This window comes from Schistocerca nitens, chromosome 6, assembly GCF_023898315.1.
Source record: "Schistocerca nitens isolate TAMUIC-IGC-003100 chromosome 6, iqSchNite1.1, whole genome shotgun sequence".
NCBI classification, from domain to species: domain Eukaryota; kingdom Metazoa; phylum Arthropoda; class Insecta; order Orthoptera; family Acrididae; genus Schistocerca; species Schistocerca nitens.
The window spans coordinates 737,428,419-737,443,208 of NC_064619.1; positions in this window are offsets into that span (position 1 = coordinate 737,428,419).

Here is a 14,790-nt window from a genome sequence, read left to right on the forward strand (position 1 = left end):
CGAAAACCAGTCCTAGGAATTGATATGTCTCCACTACAGTAAGTAGATACTCATTAAGGTGATGTGCGGGTTCCGGTTGAACAGTTCTACATCGACAGAAGTGCACGACTCACGACTTTGCGGCTGAAAACTGGAAGCTGTAGGCTACAGCCCATGATCCCTGGAGGCGCCGCTCAGCAACAACAGTACTGGAGCAGCAGTACGAATTGCAGAAGTGGTCTGGATACAGAGAAGGTGAGACAGAGGGCCTGATAGCTGCTGCTAGACCGTTTATGGCAGTTAAAAATACACTCAATACAGAGCCCTGCGGAACTCCATTCTCCTGGATATGGATGGAACTATGGGAGTCACCAACTTGGACATGGAAAGTACGGAGTGAGAGGAAGTTTTGGATAAAAATCGGGAGTGGTCCCCAGAGACCCCACTCATACAATGTGGCAAGGATATGATGTTGCCAAGTCGTGTCGTATGCTATTTGCAAGTCAAAAAAAGACTGCCATCCGAACAGATTTTTCCAGACGGCAACACTTGATTGCCGACTCGATGGACACAAGATTATGAGTGGTAGAGCGACCCTGGCGGAAGCTGCCCTGACATGGAGCGAGCATGCCACGTGACTCCAGGACCCAACCCAACTGCCAACATACCAGATGTTCCAGCAGCTTACAAAGAACGTTAGTGAGGCTGATGGGCCGATAGCTATCCACATCAAGCGGGTTTTTACCGGGTTCGAACACAAGAATGGTGGTGCGCTACCGCCATTGCGATGGAATGTCGCCATCGAACCAGATCTGGTTTAAGATTAGGAGAAGATGCCGCTCGTAGTCAGATGTTTAATCATCTGGCTGTGGATGTGATCAGTCCAAGGAGCTGTGTCAGGGAAATGTGCAAGGGCACTGAGGAGCTCCCACTCTGTAAATGGGGCGTTGTAGGATTCACTGCAGCGTGTAGTGAATGAGAGGACGTTCACTTCCAGCCACTGTGAGTGCAAAAGGCTGGGAGGGGGGGGGGGGGGGGGTAATTCTCCGACGCAGTGGTTCGAGCAAAGTGAAGTGCTCAGCAAAGGGCTCGGCAATCGTGTTTGCGTCGGTACATATCTCGCCATTTATAGTAACACCAGGGATAGCTATTCGGGCGTGGTACCCGAAAAAACATTTGATCTTTGCCCAGACTTGGGAAGGCGACTTATGGCACCCAATGGACTACACAAATCTCTCCCGTAACTCCTGCTTCCATCGTTTCGTAAGTTGGCAAACGCGGGCACGGAGCCGTTTAAAAGTTAAGAGGTGCTACAAGGGGGCGGGGGGTGGGGGGGGGGGGTGCGACTTACGTCGCTGTAGAGCTCGTCGACGCTCTTTAATTGCTTCAGCGACTTCAGGCTACCACCAAGGGACTGCCTTACGCCTCAGGCACCCTAAAGTGCAAGGGATCGCGTTTCCTGCCGCAGAAACAATTGTGCTAGTCACATGCCTAACCATCACATCGATGTTACCGTGCGGGAGAGATGTAACAGTGAAAGCAGAGGCGATGGTTCCCCAGTCCGCCTTGTTCAAAGCCAATTTGGGCAGGCGTCCGCATGACTGAAGTTGGGGCAGTGACAGGAAGATGGGGAAGTGGTCACTACCACACAGGTCGTCATGCGCCCTCCAGTGGATAGATGGGATAACTCCTGGGCTGCCAATGGATAAATCAATGGCCGAGTAACTACCATGAGCCACACTGAAATGACTGGCGGCCCCAGTACTCAAGAGGCGGAGGTGGAATTGCGACAGTGAAGTTTCGACATCTCTGCCTTGGGCAGTAAGCATGGTACCACCCCACAAGGGGTTATGGGCACTAAAATCTCCCAGAAGTAGGAAAGCTTTTGTGAGTTGATCAATCGGAGCAAGAAATACATTCAGGGGTACTACACTATCTGGAGGAAGATTTACATTGCGGACAGTTATTTCCTGCGTTGTACTTACTCTGACACCCACAGCGTCAAGAGGGGTTTGAAGGAGCACATGTCCACTATAGACCGAGTTTAGGACATAAACGCAAACATAGTGTATATATGGTCCCTGTAATATCCCTTATAGCCATGGAGGGCAGGGGTCCGCATTGCTGGGAACCAGGTTTCTTGGAGGGCAATGCAGATATCAGGTATAAAGCATAACATTTGCCGTAGCTCTGCCAGGCGGTGGAAAACACCGCTGCACTTCAACTGCAGGATGACATCATGAGACTGGGAAGGCATGGAACATTCTATGAGGCACTTTACGCCTCAGTCACCGGCTGCCACCGATTTATTGCCTGAGCAGTCTATATCCATTGTGTCTGATCATGTGGCGAGATCTAGGTTCTCAGCTGACGCCAAAATCTCTACCCCATCCTCAGCCGCAGAGCTTGTAGGTAGCGGTGTTGGGGGTACCATCGCAGTTTCCTTTGTCTTAGGGGTTTTCTTTTTGGATTTATCTCGCTGCCCATTGGGTTTCCCAGGCTGGGAGGCTTCACTGGCTCAAAGACTGAGGATGAGCGTGAAGCCATATGACCAGCTGCTTTTGGGCTCTCCAGCCACTGGCAAGTTTCATCTTTCCCACTAGAAGAAACCTGGGAAGGGAGTGACCCAAGGGACCCCTTCCTAGCGAGAGAAGCCGAGGAAGACTTACAGTTGCTGCCACCGATTTATTGCCTGAGCCGTCTGCATCCATTATGTCTTAGGGTCTGGCGAGACCTAGGTCCTCAGCGGACGCCAAAATCTCCACCCCATCCTCAGCTGCAGAGCGTGTAGGTAGGGGTGGTGTTGGTGCCACTACAATTTCCTTGATCTTAGGGGTTTTCTTTTTGGATTTCTCTCGCTGCTCCTTGGGTTTTTCTTGGCTGCGAGGACTTCACTGGCTCAATCTCCGGGACTAAGGATGAGCGTGAAGCCCTATGACCAGTTGCTTTTGGTCTCTTCAGCCATTGGCAGGTGTGGTCTTTCCCACTAGAACAAACCTGCGATGGCAGTGGCCCAAGAGACCCCTTCCTAGCGAGAGAAGCTAAAGAAGACTTACACTTCTCTGGCTTAGAAGTGGGGACAGATGTCTCCGATGGTTGTGGGGGTGTTGCTGTCGAAGTAGGTGGTACAGGAGCAACAGGGAGGGGAATGCTCCCCACCATAAAGAGGGAAGATGTAGTCTTCCGGCTCTGAGAGGTTCCCCGTGTTGGCGGAGCTGATGATGTCAGAACTGTTGTAGCAGCGGTGTAAGACGATGTCATACGCACAGGATGCAGGCGTTCAAATTTTCTCTTAGCCTCAGTGCAGGACAGTCTGTCCAGGATCCTGTACTCCATGATTTTCCTTTCTTTTTGGAGAATCCTGCAGTCAGGTGAGCAAGGCACATGGTGCTCTCCCCAGCTGACACAGATGGGACGCGGGGCACACAGAGTATTATGATGTGATGCGCGTCCACAATCTCGGCATGTGATGCTGGAAGTACAGCGGGAAGACATATGGCCGAACTTCCAGCACTTAAAGCACCATATCAGGGGAGGGATATAGGGCTTTACATCACAATGGTAGATCATCACCTTGACCTTCTCGGGCAATGTATGACCCTCAAAGGCCAAGATGAAGGCACCAGTGGCAACCTTATTACCCTTCGGACCCTGGTAGATACGCCGGACATAATGTACACTTCGCCACTCTAAATTGGTGCGCAGCTCATCGTCGGACTGCAAAAGAAGGTCTCTGTGAAATACACTCGACCTTATTTAAGCTCTTAAGGGATGGTTACAGAAACACCCCTCAGTTGCCACAAGAGAGTAACTCCCATGACTGGGCAGAGGATGCTGTTTTGATCAATACTGACCCAGAACTCATTTTGGACAAGCCCTACAGCTCCCCGAACTTGTCCTCTAAATGCTGAACAAAAAACTGAGGCTTCATCATCATGAAAGATTCCCCATCAGCTCTCGAACATACATGGTATTGGGGCGAAGAAGATCTGCTGCCATCCTTAGCCTGACGCTCCTCCCATGGCATGGCCAGGGAGGGGAATGATTTGAGGTCGTAGATCTGTGCGTTGAATTTAGCTATTGATCGCATAGAGACTGCTGGTGTTTCACCACCAGCAAGAGATGATGGGCTACGCTTCATCACATGTCATCTGCCCTGATACCAACCAATCCGATCAGGGGCCCTCCACATGGGCGCCACCTGGCTGCAGCAAAGGCCATCTGGCAGGATGGCCCCACCACAACGGACTGGCTACCGTGCTGGATATCGGTGTAAAGAAGTCCATGGTCATCGTCGATGCGGAAATCGCCACTGCATAGTGCAAGGTGGAAAACGCACCCAGGAAGTTATCCTCACCCAAGCGATGGAGAATGGGCTTGGCTGCAATGCGACAACGAGAAAGTGGGCTAACGATCTCAATGCACGAAGGACACGATGCACCTTGTATGATGCATTTCCAAAATTGGCTCGCTCTTCGGGGAAATTTTGAAGAATGAAGGTCAAACCCCACAGGGGACCATCACATAAAGGCCGAAACGTGTGAAACTCCTTTTAGTCGACAGGCAGGAATAGCTCGGGCCTATTCTAACGCCATGACCTGCAGATAAATAATCGCACTGTTCCAATTAGTGTTTCGTAAAGACAAAGTACTCGATATCCAATACCAAATGTGTACAGTTTCCGAATCAGCATAGAATTCTCTACAAATTAGACTCGACCGCGATTTCGTTATTACCATAGTTTCCTCAATATGCCACTTCAAATGAACACTATGCGATATTTAATAAGACATGAAATGCGTGTAGAAGTTTTCTGATTAGTGTTTCTTAAAGGCGAAGTACTCGTTCTCCAAAGGGAAATGTATACATTTTCCAATTCCGAAAAGTATGATATACAATTTACATCCGACCGAAAGTTCGTAGGTCCCATTGTTTTCGCACTATGCCAGTTCAAACGATTCCTATGCGATAAATTGCCAAGACGCGAAACACTAGTGTTTTGATTAGTGTTTCGTAAAGGCAAAGTACTCGTTATCCAAAATCAAGTGCATACATTTTCCGAATCAGAAAGAAACCTCTCTAGTTGAGATTCTACGGCGACTTCGTAGGAGCCAGAGTTATCTTACTATGCCAGTTCAAATTAACCCTATGCGATATTTTCCTTAGACGAGAAACGCGTATCGCACTTTTATGATTAGTGTTTTGTAAGGGCGAAGTACCCGTAGTCCAATGGCAAATGTATACAATTTCCGAATTAGAATAGAATGCTCTACATTTTAGATTCGACCGCAAAATCGTAGGTGTTACTGTTTACTCACTATGCCAGTTCAAAGAACCTTATGCGATAATTTGCTAAGACGCGATAGCCGTGTCGCAGTGTTCTGATTAAAGTCATTAAAGGCTGAGTACTTATTAGCCAAAGATAAATGTATACATTTTCCGAATCATAAAGTAATGCTCTACAATTTAGGTCAGACGGCGTGTTCATAGGTGCCCTAGTTTTCGCACTACGGCAGATCAAATGAACCCTATGTGATAATTTGCTATGACGCGAAACGCATATCGCAGTGTTTTGTTGAGTGTTTCGTAAAGGCAAAGTACTCGTGACCCAAAAGCAAATGCATACATTTCCCGATTACGAAAAGGATGCTCTGCAATTTAGATTTGACCGCGGGTTCCTAGGAGCTATAGTTTTCACACTATGCCAGTTCAAATGAAGCCAATACAATAATTTGCTAAGTCGTGAAATGCTTATCGCAGTGTTCTGGTTAATGTTTCATAAAGGAAAATTCTCGTTATTCAAAGGAAAATGGATACGTTTTCCGAATCGGAAGAGAATCCACTACAATTTAGATTCGACCGCGAGTTAGTAGGTGCCATAGTTTTCGCACTATGCTAGTTATAAAAAATCTATACGATAATTTACTAAGTCGCGAAACGGGTAACGCGGTGTTCTGAATAGTGTTCCGTAAAGGCAAATTACTCATTATCCAAAGGGAAATGTATACATTTTCCGTATCAGAAATGAATGCTCCATAAATAAGATTCGAACGCGCGTTTGAAGGTGTCATAGTTTTCGAACTATCACAGTTCAAACGGACCCTACGTGATAATTTTCTAAGACGCAATACGCGTTTCGCAGAGTTCTGATTAGTGTTTCGTAAAGGGAAAGTACTCGTTATAAAATACCAAATATATACATTTTCCGAATCAGCATAGAATTCTCTATAATGTACATTAGACCGTGATTTCGTAGGTACCATACTTTCCTCAATATGCCAGTTCAAATGTACACTATGCGATATTTGTTAAGACACGAAACGCGTGTCGAAGTGTTCTGATTAGTGTTTCTTAAAGGCAAAATACTCGTTCTCCAAAGGCAAATGTATACATTTTACAATTCCGAAAAGTATGCTATACAACTTAGATCCGACCGCGAGTTCGTAGGTGCCATACTTTTCACATTATGAGCGTTCAAACGACCACAATGCATAAATCCGAGTGTAGATTTCAGACGCAAACGTTTTTTCGAAAACTCTCACTTTCTATGCATCAAGCGAAATGTCATTTCATCCTCTGTCAATTCATACAAGCCGCAGCACTCTGCCACAATTAGCACTCTGTCTACGTCAGTTTGAATACGTAAAAGTGTGCAGGTGTTTCCTACTTTCGTAGTGCGAAGCACTCGTGGACGAAAGGCAAAACTGTACATTTTACGAATCAGAAAAGGTAGCTCTACAATCAGAAAACCTTGCTCTACAACTTAGATTCGACCGCGAGTTCGTAGGAGATACAGTTTTCGTGCTATGCCATTTGAAACGAACACAGTGCGATAATTTGCTAAGACGCTAAACGGGTATCGCAGTATTCTAATTACTGTTTCGTAAAGGCTAGGTACCTGTTATCCAAGGCAAATGTATAAATTTCTCGAATCAGAAAGGAATGCTCTACAATCTTGATTCGACCGTGAGATCGTAGGAGCCATAGTTTTCGCACTACGCCAGTTCTAACGAGCCCAGTGCGATAGTTTGCTAAGACGTGAATGTGTATCGCACAGTTCTGATTAATGCTTCGTAAAGACTAAATGGTCGTTATCGAAAAGTAAATGTATACTTTTCCGATTCCGAAAAGAACGGTCTACAAATTAGATTTTACCGTGGGTTCGTAGGTGCCATTGTTTTGGCACTATGCAAGTTCAAACGAAACCTATGCGACAGTTTGCTAAATGCGAAACGCGTGTCGCAGTTTATTGATTAGTGTTTCGTAAGGGCGAAGTACTGGAAATCCAGTGGCCAATGTATACATTTTCCGATTTAGAGTAGAATTCTGTACGATTCAGATTCGACCGCGAGACTGTAGGTGCCATAGTATGATCACAATGCCAGTTCAAACGAACCCTAAGCGATAGCTTGCTAAGACGTGAAACATTTATAGCAGTGTTCTGATTAGATTTTCCTAAAGGCTAAGTACTCGTTATCCAAAGGCAAATGTATATATATTCCGGATCAGAAATGAATGCTCTATAATTCAGTTGGAAGGTGCCATAGTTTTCGCACTACGCCCATAGTTTTCGCACTACGCCAGTTCAAATGAACATTATGCGATAATTTGCTATGACGCGAAACGCGTATCGCAGTGTTCTGTTGGGTGTTTCGTAAAGGCAAAGTACTCGTTACCCAAAGCAAATGCATACATTTTCCGATTACGAAAAGGATACACTACAATTTTGATTCGGCCGCATGAGAACTATAAAATTCATGCAAGACAAGGCAGTTCTAAGAGTACTCGAATTTCGAGAAAAAACATGAATAACCCCATAGCTTTGCGATTTGTCCATATTTACGGAATTTTTTTTTTAAACTCCCAGTTATAGTACAGCAAGCGAAACGTCATTTCATCCTCTGACGATTCATACAATCGACTGCAGTCTGACATAATTAGCACTCTGTCTACGACCGTTTGAACACGCATAAATGGGTTGTATTTACTAATTTCGTAGTGCGATGCACTCGTGGTCGAAAGGAAATTGTGCCTGACAATTCGCAATTTTGGACGGACAACTTTTATTGATGTAACTTCACAAGGTTGATGACTGAACATACCAACGAAAGGTAACAATAACAGAAAAAAGTCTCCTAATTAAGGCATAAAAAAGTTCACATCTAATTTTTCACAAAGTTTCGTGGTAACACACTCACACACTAGTATTAGTCCAATTCCAAGACGAAGACGTAATCTTCAACGGTTGCAGGACACGAGGTCAACATCCGGCGTGAACTCCTGGTTCTAGACCCTAAATACCTGTCTCCAGCCATCAGGTTTCGGCGTAGGGATCCTTCCTGCATGCAGTGTCTCGAGCTCCCCCTGCAGGAAGCAGTGCTCGAAATGTATGTTTCCCTTACCTTGTATGTAAATAGCGGGTGTTTACAATGGTGCTTTTGGGTAGGCCTTGGGCATAGACAACTTCGTCCTCTGTGTTATTATACGGGTTGCCGGCCTTCAGGGGCTACCTTGGCTTCGTTATAACACCTGTCCCCCCTTGGAAAAGCTGGTGCAGCGGGGAGGGAGTACCAATATAGCATGGTGCTGTAGGCTGATCTACAGCTAAGTCGTCCTGAAGGATTCAGTGGAACCCGGCCACTGGAGAGTAGTGTGCCACTTTCCACGTAAGGCAGCTGGAACGCCGCAACGGTAGCAGTTGCGAGGCAACGTCGTGCTGGGCAAGCGGCATGGAACGTCTGCTGCATCCAACCGAGGTGGTGACGAAGAGGGGCCTCGAAGATGGTTCAGGGGAATGTGCTGGAGCTGTCCCAGGTCCAGAGTATGCGGCAGTGTGGGACTAGCAGCTGGCGTCTGGTGGCTATCTCGGGAAGATCATCAAACAACTGAGGAGAGGGCATCCACATAGGCCCCAAGGAAGGTACCAATGATGGGAGAGAGAGAGAGGAGCTAGCGTTTGGGCCTGCGACTGCTCGTGGAAATAAGGATGCAATTGGTTGCGATGGCAGGAAAACATCCTGTTGTCGAGGTATATATCGAACAGTTGTCGACCACAGGGTCAGATAATGACCCATGGAAGCCAGCTGGGGTGGGGCCCGAAACCGTGAGCCCACACCTTGGAGCCAGTTGAATATTGGAAAGCGCCTGGCAGGGCGCGTGGTCCAACCTGAGGTAGGATGAGATGGAGTAGGGTCGATGGCTGACGACCATAGAGCAGTTTGCCCGGACTCGTGTCACCCACCAGCGTGGCCCTGTAGGTACTGGGAAATAAAGTAAGAGCTTCTTCTGGGGAACGGTCCTCTGTATACTTCTTCATCTGAGTTTTAAAAGTGTGAACAAGTCGCTCCGCCTCCCCATTGGAATGGAGCTGGAAAGGAGGGGTAAGGACATGGTGGATACCATTATATGTTATTTGGCGAACTCTTGACTGTGAAATTGCAGGCTGTTGTCTGATACCAAATTGACGGGAAAGCCTTTAATGGAAAATATTTTTGACATGGCCATGATCGTATTCTCTGCGGTGACAGAGGAGCATTAGATAATGAAAAGGAAGTGTGAGTAGGAGTTCGTGACGAGTAACCAGTAAACGCCGAGGAAGAGTCTCGCAAAAGGAGACTGCCTACACCAAGGAGACTGCCTACACTACGCTTGTCCTTCCTCTTTTAGAATACTGCTGCGCAGTGTGGGATCCTTACCAGGTAGGACTGATGGAGTACATCGAAAAAGTTCAAAGAATGGCAGCATGTTTTGTATTATCGCGAAATATGGGAGAGGATGTCACAGAAATTATACAGGATTTGGGCTGTAAATCATTAAAAGAAAGGCGTTTTTCGTTGCAAAGGAATCTTCTCACGAAATTCCAATCACCAAATTTCTCCTCCAAATGCGAAAATATTTTGTTGACACCGACCTACATAGGGCGGAACGATCACCATGATAAACTAAGGGATATCAGAGCTCGTACGGAAAGATATAGGTGTTCATTCTTTCCGTGCGCTATACGGTATTGGAATAATAGAGAATTGTGAAGGTGGTTCGATGAACCCTCTGCCAGGCACTTAAATGTGATTTGCAGAGTATCCATGTAGATGTAGATGTAGAAAATCCACATGGATGCATTCCCATGGGAGGGAAGCAGCCGGCCACTACTGGAAGGATCGACGCAGTGCGGAAAGGGCCTGGGTACATTGCAGACAACCCCGAACCATTTGCTCCACGTCCACTGTCATGCCTACCCAGAAGACATGGTGACTTGCAAGGGTTTTCGTCCGGGCAATACCCCAGTGACCTTTGCGTAAGACATAGAGAATCCGGGCCGCAGGGAAGTTAGTACGGTGACTCGTGGAGTGGCGTCATTTTCCACATGGAGGAGCACCTCGTTGATGGCCACCAGTTGGTGGATGGAGAAGAAGAATCGGAGGTCAGCCTGGACGTGAGACAGGCTAAGTGTCGGCCAGCTGCAGAGAACATATCGCCGCACCAGACTGAGGATCAGACCGACGGTCGTCGCTGCGGCCGCCCTCTTGGCTGTGACTGGGAATGCAGCTAATACATCCTGTATATCGTCATCGACCTGAAAAATTAGGAGATCCGACGAATCGAATGCTGAATCCTGGCCAAAGGGGAGCCGAGACAAGGCATCAGCGTTGGCATGCAGGGAGGTGGGCCAGAAATGGATGGTGAACCTCAAACATGAAAGGAATAGGGCAGATCGCTGCAGGTGTTTGGAAGTGTTCGTGGGTACCTGGGCTGACGGAGAAAATAAGGCCACGAGGGGCTTATGGTCAGTGATTAAAGGTACAGGAGGAATTTGGTACAGGCAAACACGATGGCTAGGGCGTCCTTCTCAATTTGAGAATATTTGCATTGGGCCTCTGTAAGGGTTCAAAAAATGGCTCTGAGCACTATGGGACTTAACATCTATGGTCATCAGTCCCCTAGAACTTAGAACTACTTAAACCTAACTAACCTAAGGACAGCACACAACACCCAGCCATCACGAGGCAGAGAAAATCCCTGACCCCGCCGGGAATCCTCTGTAAGGGATTTAGATACGTATGCCAGCAGGTATTCTGATCCATTGGGTAAATGGTGCGAAAGGGCAGCTTTAACAGCAGCGTCTGAGGCGTCCATAACCAAGAGGAGAAGAAGAGGGGGGGGGGGGGTTATACGGCATGAGACACTCTGCAGAGTGCAACCTCCGCTTTAAGGTTTGGGAAGACGATTCACAAGCCAGGGACCAATGAAAAGGCACGTTCTTTCCGCATAAGTGATGGAGGGGGCCGCAATGTGGCCGGCAGAGGGAATGAACTTTCGATAGAAAGCAATTTTACCCAGGAAAGACCGCAATTGGTGGACATCACGCAGACGAGAAAGGGCCGTTATAGCGGCGATGTGGGAGGAGGTGGGCGATATGCCATCGTGGGAAATGGTGTGACCCAGCACTCTGCACCACAAGCACTCTGTCTACGTCAGTTTCAACACGCAAGAAACGTGCAGCTGTTCCATATTTCCGTAGTTCGAAGCACTCGTGATCGAAAGGCAAATCTGTACATTTTCCGAGTCAGTAAAGGTTGTTTTACAATCAGAAAATCTTGCTCTACAATTTATATTCGACCTCGATAAACGTAGGAGCAGTAGTTTTCGCACTATGCCAGTTCAAACGAACCCAATGCGATAATTTGCTAAGCGCAAAACGCGTATCGCAGTGTTCTGATTAGTGGTTCGTAAACGCTAAGTACTCGTTATCCAAATGCCAATGTATGCATTTCCCGAATCAGAAAAGAATGCCCTACAATTTAGATTTGACCCCGAGGTCGTAGGAGCTATAGTTTTCACATTATGTTTGTTCAAATGAACCCTATGCGATAATATGCTAAGACGTGAAATTCGTGTCGCAGTTTCTGATTAGTGTATCGTAAAGGTAAAGCACTCGCTATCAAAATTCAAATGTATACGTTTTCGGAATCAAAAAAGAATTCTACAATGTACATTCGACGCCAGTTAGTAGGTGCCATAGTTTTTCACTATGCCAGTTAAAAGAACCCTATGCGATAGATTGCTAAGATGTGAAATGTATTTCGCAGTGTTCCCATTAGCGTTTTGTAAAGGAAAAGTGCTCTTTGTCCAAAGGCAAATGCATACATTTTGCGATTCCAAAAACAATGCTCTACAATTTAGATTCAACCACGAGTTCGTAGGTGCCACAGTTTCTGCATTACGCCATTGAAACGAATCTTATTCGCTGATTTGCCAAGATGTGAAAAGCGCGTCTCAGTGGTCTGTTTAATGTTCCGTAAATGCAAAGTACTATTCATCCAAAGGCAAATGTATGTATTTTCGGAATCAGGAAAGAATGCTCTACAGTCGAAAAAAGTTGCTCTACAATTTAGATGTGACTTCGAGAACGTAGCTGCCATAGTTTTCGCTCTCTGCCAGTTCAAGCGAAACGTATCCGATAATTTGCTAAGACGCAATACGCGTATCGCAATGTTCTGGTTAGTGTTTCGTAAAGTCCAAGTATTCGTTGTCCAAAGGCAAATTACACATTTTCAAATTCCAAAAAGAGTTCTTCACGATATAGATTCGACCGCGAGTTTGTAGGAGCCATAGTTTTCGCACTATGCCAGTTCAAACGATATGTGTTCCATAATTCTCTATGACCCGAAACGCGTAACGCAGTGTTCTGATTAGTGTCTCCAATTTTCATAGTGCGAAGCACTCGTGATCGAAAGGTTTTCGCACTATGCCAGTTCAAACGATATGTGTTCCATAATTCTCTATGACCCGAAACGCGTAACGCAGTGTTCTGATTAGTGTCTCCAATTTTCATAGTGCGAAGCACTCGTGATCGAAAGGCAACTCTGTACATTTTCCGAATATTAAAAGATTGCCTTAAACCAGAAAACGTTCCACAATTTAGATTCGACTGCGAGTTCGTAGGTGCTATAGTTTTCGCACTATTCCAGTTCAAACGAACCCTATGCGAAATTTTGCTAAGACACGAGACGCGAATCGCAGTGTTCTGATAGTGTTTCGTAAAGGCAAAGTACTCGTTACCCGAAGGCAGATGTATACAGAAAGGAATGCTCTACTATTCAGATTCGACCACTAGTTCGTATGTGCCGTAGTTGAGCCGAGTGCGGCTCGTGTTCATGCCTTTTATTGTTTGTCGGCTTCTCTTACCGTACTGCCCCCTCGTTTTCTTTTTCCATTTACTGGCGTCACTAACTTCCTGCCTTACTTGCCCGTGAGTGGCAGCAGCAGCAGCAGCGTTTGTCGATAAGTGCAATGTCGTACTATCTGGAGCGATCGATAGTATTCCTGGCTCGCCGTCTGTCGAGAATTGAGTCCGGACGCAGCAGCAGTGAAGTCGGGCACGGAGTGCCAGTGATGTGTGAACAGCCAGTGCTCGCAGAACCTTGGCGACACACGTGATCTGTCCGACGGAGAGAGACTGGAGCGGGACGACCGTTGGGCGGTCGTTCGGTAGATTTCAGACGAATGACTTTTTCTCGAAAACACACACTTTCTATACATCAAACGAAGCGCCATTTCATCCTCTGCGATTCATGCAGACAGCACCTCTCTGCGACAAATAGTACCCTGGCTACGCCCATTTGAACACGGGAAGGTGCAAAGAGTTTTGACTTCAAAAATCTATTAAATACACTAGGATTTAGCAAATCGAACGTATTTCCCCCTGGTACATATATACATGAGAACTGTAACATTCATGCAAGAAAACGCAGTTCTAAGAGTGTACAAATTTCACGAAAAAAATATGAACGCTTTGCGAATTTTCCATATCTGAGGAAAAACTTTTTTTTCGAAAACCGACACTTCCTGTACATCAAACAAATCGTCATTTCATGGTCTGTCGATTCATACAATCCGTACTGCAAGTTCGTAGGTGCCATAGTTTTCACACTATGTGCGTTCAAACGACCAATATGCATAATTACATGTAGAGTGTAGATTTTGGACGAAAAACATTTTTTCGAAAATGCCCAGTTTCTGTACATCAAACGAAGCGCCATTTCATCCTCTGTCGATTCAAGCAAACAGCACATCTCTGCGACAAATAGTACCATGTCTACGACTCTTTAAACACGCAAAAGTGCAAAGAGTCTTGGTTTCAAAAATCGACTAAATACACCAGGATTTAGAAAATCTGCGTTTTTCACTCTGATACATATCTACATAATGTGACTATAAAATTCAGTCAAGAAAACGCACTTCTAAGTGTAAACGAATTTCGAGAAGACAACGTCAATACTCTCTGCGACTTTTCCAAATTTTGAGGAGAAAGTATTTTTCGAAAACTGGAACTTCCTATTCATCAAGCGAAATGTCAATTCATCCTCTGTCGATTTGTACAATCCGCAGCACTAAGCCACAATTAGCACTCTCTCTACTCCCGCTTGACATGCAAAAATGGGTTGGTGTTTCCTATTTCCATAGTGTGAAGCACTTGTTATAGAATTGCAAACCTGTTCATTTTCGGAATCAGAGAGGTTTGCTCTACAATCAGAAAATGTTGCTCTACAATTTAGATTCGACCGCGAGTTCGTAGGTGCCATAGTTTTCGCACTATGCCAGGCCAAACGAACCCGATGCGATAATGTCCCAGGACGCTAAACGCGTATCGCATTGTTCTGATAAGTGTTTCGTAAAGGCACAGTATTCGTTATCGAAACCCAAATGTATACATTTGCAGAATCAGAAAAAAGAGTGCTCTACCATTTAGATTCGACCGCGTGTTCGTAGGTGCCATAGTATTCACACTACGCCTCTTCGAATGCCAACTAT